This window comes from Leucopleurus acutus (genome assembly GCF_964270905.1).
Source record: "Leucopleurus acutus genome assembly, chromosome: 18".
Classification (NCBI taxonomy): domain Eukaryota; kingdom Metazoa; phylum Chordata; class Mammalia; order Artiodactyla; family Delphinidae; genus Leucopleurus; species Leucopleurus acutus.
The window spans coordinates 68,964,304-68,978,178 of record NC_139160.1 but is presented as its reverse complement, the minus strand read 5'-3'; positions in this window follow the sequence as shown (position 1 = coordinate 68,978,178).

The window sequence follows — 13,875 nt, the reverse complement described above, 5'->3', positions numbered from 1 at the left end:
TGCTCAGTTGCTCACTGGGAAGTGGTACCTTCAAATCAAGCAAGCAATTCTCCCTGGTGTTCCTTCCAGAAACAGATATTTGTGCTCACTGGCAAGCTTGGCTGAGAGAACAGTTCCAGCTCCTGTGGTCAGTCAAACCTCTAATATGGTGGCCCCAGATACCACCCAGTGAGTCTAGATTACCCAGCAGGACAGACCCCAGCGGGACAGGCCCCAAAGCACATCTTCATGAGCTGTGCTCTGAGGCAAAAGGACGCTGAGCAGGTGGGTGTCCCCGTCTCTCTCTAAGAAGTAACTTTTGTCCTTCAAAGTTGAGCAGTGGAGACAACAGGCTTCCTCATAACTGCTTGGGAATTATGTTTTTTAATCCTTTGGAAGCTTTGAAACGTGCATCAGCCCTATGTCTGCACACAGCAAAAACTTCCTAAATCTAACAGCCAGAAGAAAAGCATAGAGAAACCTACAGAAGCTCTGTTTATTGTTTGATTTGAATATTCCCTGGGAAAGATATTGCTATTATTACTCAATTACATGACTGCTCCTTCTTAGACATATGACTACAACTAAATATATTCCATTGGTAATTGATTCGGTGGTTCTCCAGTGAAACTCACACTCAGTGTCCTTGTAAAATGTCTTTATGTATACAGAGGACTCATTTAGGGAGACAGCAGTAGAAAGGTCCAAGGTTCCTGATTTTTTTCTCTCCAATTCTCGGAGAGAACAGAAGTTCGCTGCCCTGCAAACATTGTCTAAAGACTCTGTCAGCAGAACTGCATTTTGAATGCAGGTAACAAAAATTATTTTAGTATATTCTGCATCTGTAGCTCATTTCATCCCTAAATAATAATAATTCTATCACTTTGCTCTTATTCAAGAGCTGTAGCTCCTTTCTTCCCCCAATAAATAGACAGCTGCAGTTTTATTAGGCATGGACCTCAAAAAACATATTTGTATATTATTCCACGAGGCTAAGGTATGTTCACTCCAGGCATAATATTTCAGAGACAACTAAAATAATTACATGTGAAATGCTAGCAGAAGAATTCAAGGCTGCATGTCAAGGTACAATGAAGCAAAGACACAGTCGAAAGAACAATTGCAAAACTTAATCCTATGGTAAATATCTGTCAGATCACAATTCTGTATGAAAACAGATGTACCTAGAGTTGTATGTCATGTTGAAAAGTAAGATAAATTTAAATTAAGCAAATAAAGGGGGAGGGGGCGCAAAGGCACATTTGGGAGATATATAGGACTCTTGGGGCTTTTGTTTTTAATGAATTGGAAAGTCAGCTGGGGAAAGAGCCACAGATATGAGAAGAAATGTGATCAAGGTAAGAATTTTGGAAGGTAAAAGAAAGCGCTAATAGAATATGACTTTAAAAGAAGCAAACAGTTGAATTTTTCATTGCCCAGATAAAATTACAGATCACAGATTTTAGAGAAGACTTGTTGAACAGAGTTAATTTTTGATTTTTCATTTGGGAGATGTGGTGGGGCATGGAGTTTGTGGTTGATACATACATGAACCAAGTCCAAGATCAATGTTATCCCTAATTTTACACTCCATGTTGATGTCTGCTCCAGGAAAGACAGCAAAAACACTGAATCAAATTCAACACATGCCATTCAACAGAGACATGGCTCCTCAGACCTCTTGAGAAAGAAGAACCTCACTCCTTTTTAATTCTCCCACTTCCTTTGCAAGCTCCTTTTTAGTCTTTCTGGGAATTAATGCCCGAATTCTGACCAGGTGAGTAGATTTCTTAAAGTCACCAAAGATTCTTTTTGATGGGAAAAGCTACAGATCACTTTTTCTTATCACATGTAGCTCAACTTAACTTAAAGTAGGGCTAAAATTCCATGCCCCTGCACTGGGGCTTCCCAACCCCTCTCACTCTGTGACAAAGCACCACACACCCACATGTCAACTCCTTCCTGAAGGATCCCCCCTTCAGGAAGGGATCCCCTACCATGGACAGTCAAAAGTTCTCACTTTAAGTTCTATGTAAGCTGGGCTTCCCTGTGGCACAGTGGTTAAGAATCTGCCTGCCAACGCAGGGGACACGGGTTCAAGCCCTGGTCCGGGAAGATCCCACATGCCACGGAGCAACTAAGCCTATGCGCCACAACTACTGAGCCCATGCTCCACAACAAGAGAAGCCACCGCAGTGAGAGGCCCACACACCGCAACGAAGAGTAGCCCCCGCTCGCTGCAACTAGAGAAAGTCCGCACGCAGCAACGAAGACCCAACACAGCCAAAAATAAATAAATTCTATGTAAGCTTCCTCTAGCCCCTCGATATGCAAGAGTCATGAAGATATTCAAAACATGCATTCACATTTATTATCCTCAATAAAAAGCAACAATTTATCAACTCTCAACTCTTTTGTTCTCTGATCTGATCCACTAGCCTATAACTAGTTTTTAAATGCTCAGAGACAAACTGTACCCCTGCAAGTCACACTATAGTGAGCAAATTAAATATGTAACCATAGTTTTACATAATATTCATATGAATAGACATGGATACATCTCTTAGAAACATAATTTAATAGACTGTTCTAATAATACACTGGGGAATTTTAATGTATTACACCATAGCAATTCCAAATTCAATAAAAAAGAATAGTGGATACACTCTCTTGAACTAATAAGCAAAATAGAATTTAAAATTCTTTTCTTTGTGCATTTTTGTAGAAGAGTTTTTTTCCTTCATCTCTCACAATAGGGTACAAAGAATGATAAATTGTTTGATTCTGCATAAAGCTTGGAAATAGAGTATTAACCTTAGACTGAAGTAAAGGATATCCTATAGTGTAAAAGAGCAAATTGCAGGGAAGGAATGAGACTATGTATGGTTATAAATTCTGAATACCTGTGTAATGTTATGCTCACAGGGATACCAAGTATGATGAATTAAAGTCAGGTTATTCTTCAGAAAGAGGTCCTATGTCCTTTCCCAGCCACATGGGGAATAATTTTGAAGGTATGTTAATATATGTCCCCAAATGTCCTCCATTCATAGCCAACCACCCAGTCTTTACTGTTTGCTAGATTTTATTTTAGTTTTATTTTATTGTGATATGGTTTCCTGAGTATTATCCTGAAAATTCTCATTATCACCACTGTTATCAATCCACTGCTATTAGCAAGCAAAGTAGGTTAAGTATAGGATCAACTGGATATCCACATGGAAGAAAACATTAATCTTGACCCCTACGTCACACCATAAGCAAAAATCAATTCCTATTAGATTATAGATCCAAATGTGAAAAGTAAAATTTCAAATTTCTAGAAGCTATCATAGGAGAACATATTTATTCTCTTGTGGGATAGCCAGGATTTCTTGAATAGGTGCTTAAACCACTAACCCTAAAGAAGAATATTTATAAATTTTGACTGTATTAAAATTAGGAAATTCTGTATATCAAAAATTGACATTAAGTAAATAAAATGCCAAAATACAAGTGGGAGAATATATCTGCAAAACATAATTGTCAAAAGATTTAAATCCGAACTCCCCTGGTGGCACAGTGGTTAAGAATGCACCTGCCAATGCAGGTGACACAGGTTCAAGCCCTGGTCCGGGAAGATCTCACATGACATTGAGCAACTAAGCATACATGCCACAACTACTGAGCCTGGGCTCTAGAGCCCGAGAGCCACAACTACTTAAGTCTGCACGCCTAGAGCCCTTGCTCCACAACAAGAGAAGCCACCACAATGAGAAGCCCTCGCACTGCAACGAAGAGTAGCCCCCGCTCGCCGCAACTAGAGAAAGCCAGCGCGCAGCAACAAAGACTCAACACAGCCAAAAATTATAAATTAAAAATAAATAAATAAGATTTAAATCCTGAGTGTTTAAAGTATTCTTTTACAAAGAAATATAAATAACAGAAAATTGCGCAGAAGACTTAAATAGGTGCTTCGCAAAAGACTTAAATAGGTGCTTCACAAAAGATGGTATCCAAATTGGCAATAAAGAAAACGTGGGCTTCCGAGAAAATGGCGGAAAAGTAAGACGAGGAGATCACCTTCCTCCCCACAGATACACCAGAAATACATCTACACGTGGAACAACTCCTACAGAACACCTACTGAACGCTGTCAGAAGACCTCAGACCTCCCAAAAGGCAAGAAACTCCCCACGTACCTGGAGGTGATTAAGAACGCTGCTTAATGGAGCTCCAGAGACGGGCGCGAGCTGCGGCTAAAAGCGCGGACCCCAGAGACAGGCATGAGACGCGAAAGCTGCTGCCGCCGCCACCAAGAAGCCTGTGTGCGAGCACAGGTCACTCTCCACACCTCCCTTCCGGGGAGCCTGTGCAGCCCTCCAAGGGCAGTGTCCCGGGGTAAAGGGAAAACTTCCCTGGGAGAACGCACATCGCTCCTCAGGCTGGTGCAACATCACGCCAGCGCGACGTGGCGCCGGCCTCTGACGCCACAGGCCCGCCCCCGCACTCCGTGCCCCTCCCTCCCCCGAGGCCTGAGTGAGGCACCCGCCCCGCACTCGTGCCCCTCCCTCCCCCGCGGCCTGAGTGAGGCAGAGTCCCCGAAGCAGCTGCTCCTTTAACCCTTTCCTGTCTGAGCGAAGAACAGACGCCCTCCAGCGACCTACACGCAGAGGCGGGGCCAAATCCAAAGCTGAGCCCCGGGAGCTGTGCGAACAAAGAAGAGAAAGGGAAATCTCTCCCAGCAGCCTCAGAAGCAGCGGATTAAAGCACCACAATCAACTTGATGTACCTGCATCTGTGGAATACCTGAACAGACAACGAATCACCCCAAATTAAGGAGGTGGACTTTGAGAGCAAGATTTATGATTTTTTCCCCTTTTCCTCTTTTTTGTGAGTGTGTATGTGTATGCTTCTGTGTGAGATTTTGTCTGTATAGCTTTGCTTCCACCATTTGTCCTAGGGTTCTATCCGTCCGTTTTTTGTTTTTTTTTTTCTCTTAATTTTTTTATTTTAATAACGTTATTATATTTTATCTTACTTTATTATATTTTACTTTATCTTCTTTCTTTTTCTTCCTTCCCTCCTTCTTTCCTTCCTTTCTACCCCCCTCCCTCCCTCCTTTCTTTCTTTCTTTCTACTTCTACTAATTCTTTCTACTTTATCTCCCTTTTATTCTGAGCCGTGTGGATGAAAGGCTCTTGGTGCTCCAGCCAGGAGTCAGTGCTGTGCCTCTGACGTGGGAGAGCCAACTTCAGGACACTGGTCCACAAGAGACATCCCAGCTCCACATAATATCAAACGGCAAAAATCTCCCAGAGATCTCCATCTCAACACCAGCACCCAGCTTCACTCAACGATCAGCAAGCTACAGTGCTGGACATCTTATGCCAAACAACTAGCAAGACAGGAACACAACCCCACCCATTAGCAGGGAGGCTGCCTAAGATCATAATAAGTCCACAGACACCCCAAAACACACCACCAGACGTGGACCTGCCCACCAGAAAGACAAGATCCAGCCTCATCCATCAGAACACAGGCACTAGTCCCCTCCACCAGGAAGCCTACATAACCCACTGAACCAACCTTAGCCACTGGGGACAGACACCAAAAACAACGGGAACTACGAACCTGCAGCCTGCAAAAAGGAGACCCTAAACACAGTAAGATAAGCAAAATGAGAAGACAGAAAAACACACAGCAGATGAAGGAGCAAGATAAACACCCATCAGACTTAACAAATGAAGAGGAAATAGGCAGTCTACCTGAAAAAGATTTCGGAATAATGGTAGTAAAGATGATCCAAAATCTTGGAAATAGAATAGAGAAAATGCAAGAAACATTTAACAAGGACCTAGAAGAACTAAAGATGAAACAAGCAATGGTGAACAACACAATAAATGAAATGAAAAATACTCTATATGGAATCAATAGCAGAATAACTGAGGCAGAAGAACGGATAAGTGACCTGGAAGATAAAATAGTGGAAATAACTACTGCAGAGCAGAATAAAGAAAAAAAGAATGAAAAGAACTTAGGACAGTCTCAGAGACCTCTGGGACAACCTTAAATGCACTAACATTCGAATTATAGGGGTTCCAGAAGAAGAAGAGAAAAAGAAAGGGACTGAGAAAATATTTGAAGAGATGATAGTTGAAAACTTCCCTAATATGGGAAAGGAAATAGTTAATCAAGTCCAGGAAGCACAGAGAGTCCCATACAGGATAAATCCAAGGAGAAATATGCCAAGACACATATTAATCAAACTGTCAAAAATTAAATACAAAGAAAACATGTTAAAAGCAGCAAGGGAAAAACAACAAATAACACACAAGGGAATCCCCATAAGGTTAACAGCTGATCTTTCAGCAGAAACTCTGCAAGCCAGAAGGGAGTGGCAGGACATATTGAAAGTGATGAAGGAGAAAAACCTGCAACCAAGATTACTCTACCCAGCAAGGATCTCATTCAGATTTGATGGAGAAATTAAAACCTTTACAGACACGGAAAAGCTGAGAGTTCAGCACCACCAAACCAGCTCTACAACAACTGCTAAAGGAATTTCTCTAGGCAAGAAACACAAGAGAAGGAAAACACCTATAATAACGAACCCAAAACAATTTAGAAAACGGGAATAGGAACATACATATCGATAATTACCTTAAATGTAAATGGATTAAATGCTCCCACCAAAAGACACAGATTGGCTGAATGGATACAAAAACAAGACCCACATATTTGCTGTCTACAAGAGACCCACTTCAGACCTAGAGACACATACAGACTGAAAGTGAGGGGATGGAAAAAGATATTTCATGCAAATGGAAACCAAAAGAAAGCTGGACTAGCAATTCTCATATCAGACAAAATAGATTTTAAAATAAAGACTATTAGAAGAGACAAAGAAGGACACTACATAATGATCAAGGGATCAATCCAAGAAGAAGATAGAACAATTGTAAATATTTATGCACCCAACATAGGAGCACCTCAATACATAAGGCAAATACTAACAGCCATAAAAGGGGAAACCGACAGTAACGCATTCACAGTAGGAGACTTTAACACCCCATTTTCACCAATGGACACATCATCCAAAATGAAAATAAATAAGGAAACACAAGCTTTAAATGATACATTAAACAAGATGGACTTAACTGATATTTATAGGACATTCCATCCAAAACCAACAGAATACACATTTTTCTCAAGTGCTCATGGAACATTCTCCAGGATAGATCATATCTTGGGTCACAAATCAAGCCTTGGTAAATTTAAGAAAATTGAAATTGTATCAAGTATCTTTTCTGACCACAACGCTATGAGACTAGATATCAATTACAGGAAAAGATCTGTAAAAAATACAAACACATGGAGGCTAAACAATACACTACTTAATAACGAAGTGATCACTGAAGAAATCAAAGAGGAAATCAAAAAATACCTAGAAACAAATGACAATGGAGACACGACGACCCAAAATCTATGGGATGCAGCAAAAGCAGTTCTAAGAGGGAAGTTTACAGCAATACAATCCTACCTTAAGAAACAGGAAACATCTCGAATAAACAACCTAACCTTGCACCTAAAGCAATTAGAGAAAGAAGAACAAAAAAACCCCGAAGTTAGCAGAAGGAAAGAAATCATAAAAATCAGATCAGAAATAAATGAAAAAGAAATGAAAGAAACGATAGCAAAGATCAATAAAACTAAAAGCTGGTTCCTTGAAAGGATAAACAAAATTGATAAACCATTAGCCAGACTCATCAAGAAAAAAAGGGAGAAGACTCAAATCAATAGAATTAGAAATGAAAAAGGAGAAGTAACAACTGACACTGCAGAAATACAAAATATCATGAGAGATTACTACAAGCAACTCTATGCCAATAAAATGGACAACATCAAAGAAATGGACAAATTCTTAGAAATGCACAACCTGCCAAGACTGAATCAGGAAGAAATAGAAAATATGAACAGACCAATCACAAGCACTGAAATTGAAACTGTGATTAAAAATCTTTCAACAAACAAAAGCCCAGGACCAGATGGCTTCACAGGCGAATTCTGTCAAACATTTACAGAAGAGCTAACACCTATCCTTCTCAAACTCTTCCAAAATATAGCAGAGGGAGGAACACTCCCAAACTCATTCTTTGAGGCCACCATCACCTTGATACCAAAACCAGACAAGGATGTCACAAAGAAAGAAAACTACAGGCCAATATCACTGATGGACATAGATGCAAAAATCCTCAACAAAATACTAGCAAACAGAATCCAACAGTACATTAAACGGATCATACAGCATGATCAAGTGGGGTTTATTCCAGGAATGCAAGGATTCTTCAATATACGCAAATCAATCAACGTGATACACCATATTAACGAACTGAAGGAGAAAAACCATATGATCATCTCAATAGATGCAGAGAAAGCTTTCGACAAAATTCAACACCCATTTATGATAAAAACCCTGCAGAAAGTAGGCATAGAGGGAACTTTCCTCAACATAATAAAGGCCATATATGACAAACCCACAGCCAACATCGTCCTCAGTGGTGAAAAACTGAAAGCATTTCCACTAAGATCAGGAACAAGACAAGATTGCCCACTCTCACCACTATTTTCAACATAGTTTTGGAAGTTTTAGCCACAGCAATCAGAGAAGCAAAGGAAATAAAAGGAATCCAAATCAGAAAAGAAGAAGTAAAGCTGTCACTGTTTGCAGATGACATGATACTATACATAGAGAATCCTAAAGATGCTACCAGAAAACTACTAGAGCTAATCAATGAATTGAGTAAAGTTGCAGGATACAAAATTAATGCACAGAAATCTCTTGCATTCCTATACACTAATGATGAAAAATCTGAAAGTGAAATCAAGAAAACACTGCCATTTACCACTGCAATAAAAAGAATAAAATATCTAGGAATAAACCTACCTAAGGAGACAAAAGACCTGTATGACAAAAATTATAAGACACTGATGAAAGAAATTAAAGATGATACAAATAGATGGAGAAATATACCATGTTCTTGGATTGGAAGTGACTCTACTCGTGAAAATGACTCTACTACCCAAAGCAATCTACAGATTCAATGCAATCCCTATCAAACTACCACTGGCATTTTTCACAGAACTAGAACAAAAAATTTCACAATTTGTATGGAAACACTAAAGATCCCGAATAGCCAAAGCAATCTTGAGAACGAAAAACGGAGCTGGAGGAATCAGGCTCCCTGACTTCAGACTATACTATAAAGCTACAGTCATCAAGACAGTATGGTACTGGCACAAAAACAGAAACATAGATCAATGGAACAGGATAGAAAGCCCAGAGATAAACCCATGCACATATGGTCACCTTATCTTTGATAAAGGAGGCAGGAATGTACAGTGGAGAAAGGACAGCCTCTTCAATAAGTGGTGTTGGGAAAACTGGACAGGTACATGTAAAAGTATGAGATTAAATCACTCCCTAACACTATACACAAAAATAAGCTCAAAATGGATTAAACACCTAAATGTAAGGCCAGAAACTATCAAACTCTTAGAGGAAAACATAGGCAGGACACTCTATGACATAAATCACAGCAAGATCCTTTTTGACCCACTTCCTAGAGAAATGGAAATAAAAACAAAAATTAACAAATGGGACCTAATGAAACTTAAAAGCTTTTGCATAGCAAAGGAAACAAGACAAAAAGACAACCCTCAGAATGGGAGAAAATATTTGCAAATGAAGCAACTGACAAAGGATTAATTTCCAAAATTTACAAGCAGCTCGTGCAGCTCAATAACAAAAAAACAAACAACCCAATCCAAAAATGGTCAGAAGACCTAAATAGACATTTCTCCAAAGAAGATATACAGACTGCCAACAAACACATGAAAGAATGCTCAACATCATTAATCATTAGAGAAATGCAAATCAAAACCACAATGAGATATCATCTCACACCAGTCAGAATGGCCATCATCAAAAAATCTAGAAACAATAAATGCTGGAGAGGGTGTGGAGAAAAGGGAACCCTCTTGCACTGTTGGTGGGAATGTAAATTGATACAGCCACTGTGGAGAACAGTATGGAGGTTCCTTAAAAAGCTACAAATAGAACTACCATATGACCCAGCAATCCCACTACTGGGCATATACCCTGAGAAAACCATAATTCAAAAAGAGTCATGTACCAAAATGTTCATTGCAGCTCTATTTACAATAGCCCAGAGATGGAAACAACCTAAGTGTCCATCATCGGATGAATGGATAAAGAAGATGTGGCACATATATACAATGGAATATTACTCAGCCATAAAAAGAGACGAAATTGAGCTATTTGTAATGAGGTGGATAGACCTAGAGTCTGTCATACAGAGTGAAGTAAGTCAGAAAGAGAGAGACAAATACCGTATGCTAACACATATATATGGAATTTAAGAAAAAAAAAATGTCATGAAAAACCTAGGGGTGAAACAGGAATAAAGACACAGACTTACTAGAGAATGGACTTGAGGCTATGGGGAGGGGGAAGGGTAAACGGTGACGAAGCGATAAAGAGGCATGGACATATATACACTACCAAACGTAAGGTAGATAGCTAGTGGGAAGCAGCCGCATAGCACAGGGAGATCAGCTCGGTGCTTTGTGACCGCCTGGAGGGGTGGGATAGGGAGGGTGGGAGGGAGGGAGACACAAGCGGGAAGAGATATGGGAACATATGTATATGTATAACTGATTCATTTTGTTGTGAAGCTGAAACTAACATACCATTGTAAAGCAATTATACTCCAATAAAGATGTTAAAAAAAAAAAAAGAAAAAAAAAAAGAGTCATGTACCAAAATGTTCATTGCAGGTCTATTTACAATAGCCCGGAGATGGAAACAACCTAAGTGCCCATCTTCGGATGAATGGATAAAGAAGATGTGGCACATATATACAATGGAATATCACTCAGCCATAAAAAGAAATGAAATTGAGCTATTTGTAATGAGGTGGATAGACCTAGAGTCTGTCATACAGGGTGAAGTAAGTCAGAAAGAGAAAGACAAATACCGTATGCTAACATATATATATGGAATTTAAGGGGAAAAAAATGTCATGAAGAACCTAGGGGTAAGACAGGAATAAAGACACAGACCTACTAGAGAATGGACTTGAGGATATGGGGACGGGGAAGGGTAAGGTGTGACAAAGCGAGAGAGAGGCATGGACATATATACACTACCAAACGTAAGGTAGATAGCTGGTGGGAAGCAGCCGCATAGCACAGGGAGATCAGCTCCGTGCTTTGTGACCGCCTGGAGGGGTGGGATAGGGAGGGTGGGAGGGAGGGAGACGCAAGAGGGAAGAGATATGGGAACATATGTGTATATATAACTGATTCATTTTGTTGTAAAGCAGAAACTAACACACCATTGTAAAGCAATTATACTCCAATAAAGATGTTAAAAAAAAAAAAAAAAGGAGAAAAGGTGCTATGGGAATTCCGTAGTGGTCCAGTGGTTAGGACTCCGTGCTTCCACTGCCAGGGGGCCCAGGTTCAATCACTGGTGGGGGAACTAAAATCCTGCAAGCCATGTGGTGCAGCCAAAAAAAAAAGAAGAAAAGGCGCTCAACCTCGCTAGTCATCAGGAAAATGAAAATTAAGGCTACAATAAGGTACCACTACACACTTGTTAGAATGAGTAAAATCTTAAAAGACTAAGAGTAGCAAATATTGGGAAGAGTATAGAGTGATTGGAACTAACACTGCGTGCTGGTGGGGTCTATGAAAACTCTTAGGTTAAGAGAGTGTACATAATAGAATTTTTATTTTTTAATTAATTTTTTATTGGAGTATAGTTGATTTATAATGTTGTGTTAGTTTCAGGTGTACAGCAAAGTGATTCAGTTATACATATACATGTATTCATTCTTCTTCAGATTTTCATTCTCATAGAGTTCATTACAGAGTAGTGAATAGAGTTCCCTGTGCTATACAGTAGGTTCTTATTAGTTACCTATTTTATATATAGTAGTATGTATATGTCAATCTCAATCTCCCTAGAATTAATTTTTAAATTGTGGTTTATTCATACAATATAAACAGCAATGAAAACATGCTGCATTTAACTACACTCATGATCTCAAAAACAAAAGCAGACATAGACGTGCACACAAAATTACATATTGTATGATTCCATTTATATCACATGCAAAAACGGGCAAAACTGTCTTTGGTGTTAGAAGTCAGGATAGTGGTTACTTTTGGGAAAATAATAAGTAAAAGAGAGCACGAGGAGGGCTGCTGGGTGCTAATCTTCTACCTCTTCATATAAGCTGTAAATATATAGATGTGTTCACTTTATGAAAATTCATCACACTGTGCCCGTATAGCATGGACACTTTTCTTAATGTATGCTATACCTCAATAAAAAGCTATTTTTTAAAAAAAGAATGCATGGCAACTTTCTTTCCATACTTAAAATGAAGGAGGTGGATAGTGGCAACTACAGACTAATGATATTCATGTTGATTTCATGGGGGGGTTAGTAAATAGAAGTGGAAATCACTTCTATAAGACACCTTTAATCAAACCTATTTTCTGGTAGACCTTTTATATGTTCCTGTAGACAGGTCGATCCTGAACAGTATTATGAAACCAAAAACCAGTTTTAAGAAAAACAATTAAATTAGTTTACTTTATACAACACAGTACAATTAACTCTAAACTCCTATAATATCTTAACTCCCCAGAAGTTGACATTAGGAGTAACCTAGGCCTCCTGAGGTGTGTATAGAATGGAGAAAGCGAAGGTACAGGCTACCTCATGCCCATCAAGTCTGTTCATTGCAAACTGAAGTCAGAGACTTTGAATATTTGGCGTATTTTCTCTACATTTCTTTTATTAGTTGCAGGATAAAGATTGATTGTCTTAGATTGGAGATAAGGGAACCCCGTAACTCACCCCTCTCTTTCTAAGAAAAAGACAGAGAACTAATAAAAAACTTAGGCAAAAGTCTTAAATAGGCACTTCACAGAAGACAGTGAGGATCATGTCTGGGGTGTTCAGGTATTCCTGGGAGAGGAGCCTGAGGAAAAAGGGTCTGTTTAATAGGAGCGGCCCCAGCAAAAGGGCAGAAAATAAAGCTAATGGAAGAAAGTGCACGTAGAAATAGAGTGTATGGACTTCAGATGCTGAGAGATTTTTTCCTTTTCCATTTCTAATTTCCTTACGCTATCCTCAAGCCTCCACTGGGGATGCAGCCGTGAGAAAGCTGCTGGTGATTAGAGACAGCCAGGAACGACAGTTTGACAGGAGCTCCACTAGTTGGACATTGATAGCTAGCAGAAGGGGAACTAGTACTGCGGATCCTCAGAGGAGCAGAGGGAGGGTGACTTCCCAATCCCGTGGGACAGGAGCTCACATTTGACTGCCACATGGTAGATGGAAGGGGTCAGAACACCTGGCTGATGTGTATAAAGAGTCTTGCACACTGTAGGTACAAAAAGCAGGTAGCTATTACTCTGATCATCTAGATAATGCCACAAGATTGTCACAACAGCTTTCACAATACTGTTCAAAATGGAACGGTCTACAGGAACCTATACAAACTGTGTCAGAAAACAGCTTGAGGGACTTCCCTGGTGGCGCAGTGGTTAAGAATCCACCCGTCAATGCAGGGGACACAGGTTTGATCCCTGGTCCGGGAAGATCCCACATGTTGTGGAGCAACTAAGCCCGTGTACCGAAACTACTGAGCCTGCTCTCTAGAGCCTTCAAGCCACAGCTACTGAGCCCGTGAGTCACAGCTACTGAAGTCCGTGTGCCCTAGTGCCTGCGCACCACAACTACTGAGCTCGCATGTTGCAACTACTGAAGCCTGCATGCCTAGAGCCCGTGCTCCACAACGAAGAGTAGCCCCTGTT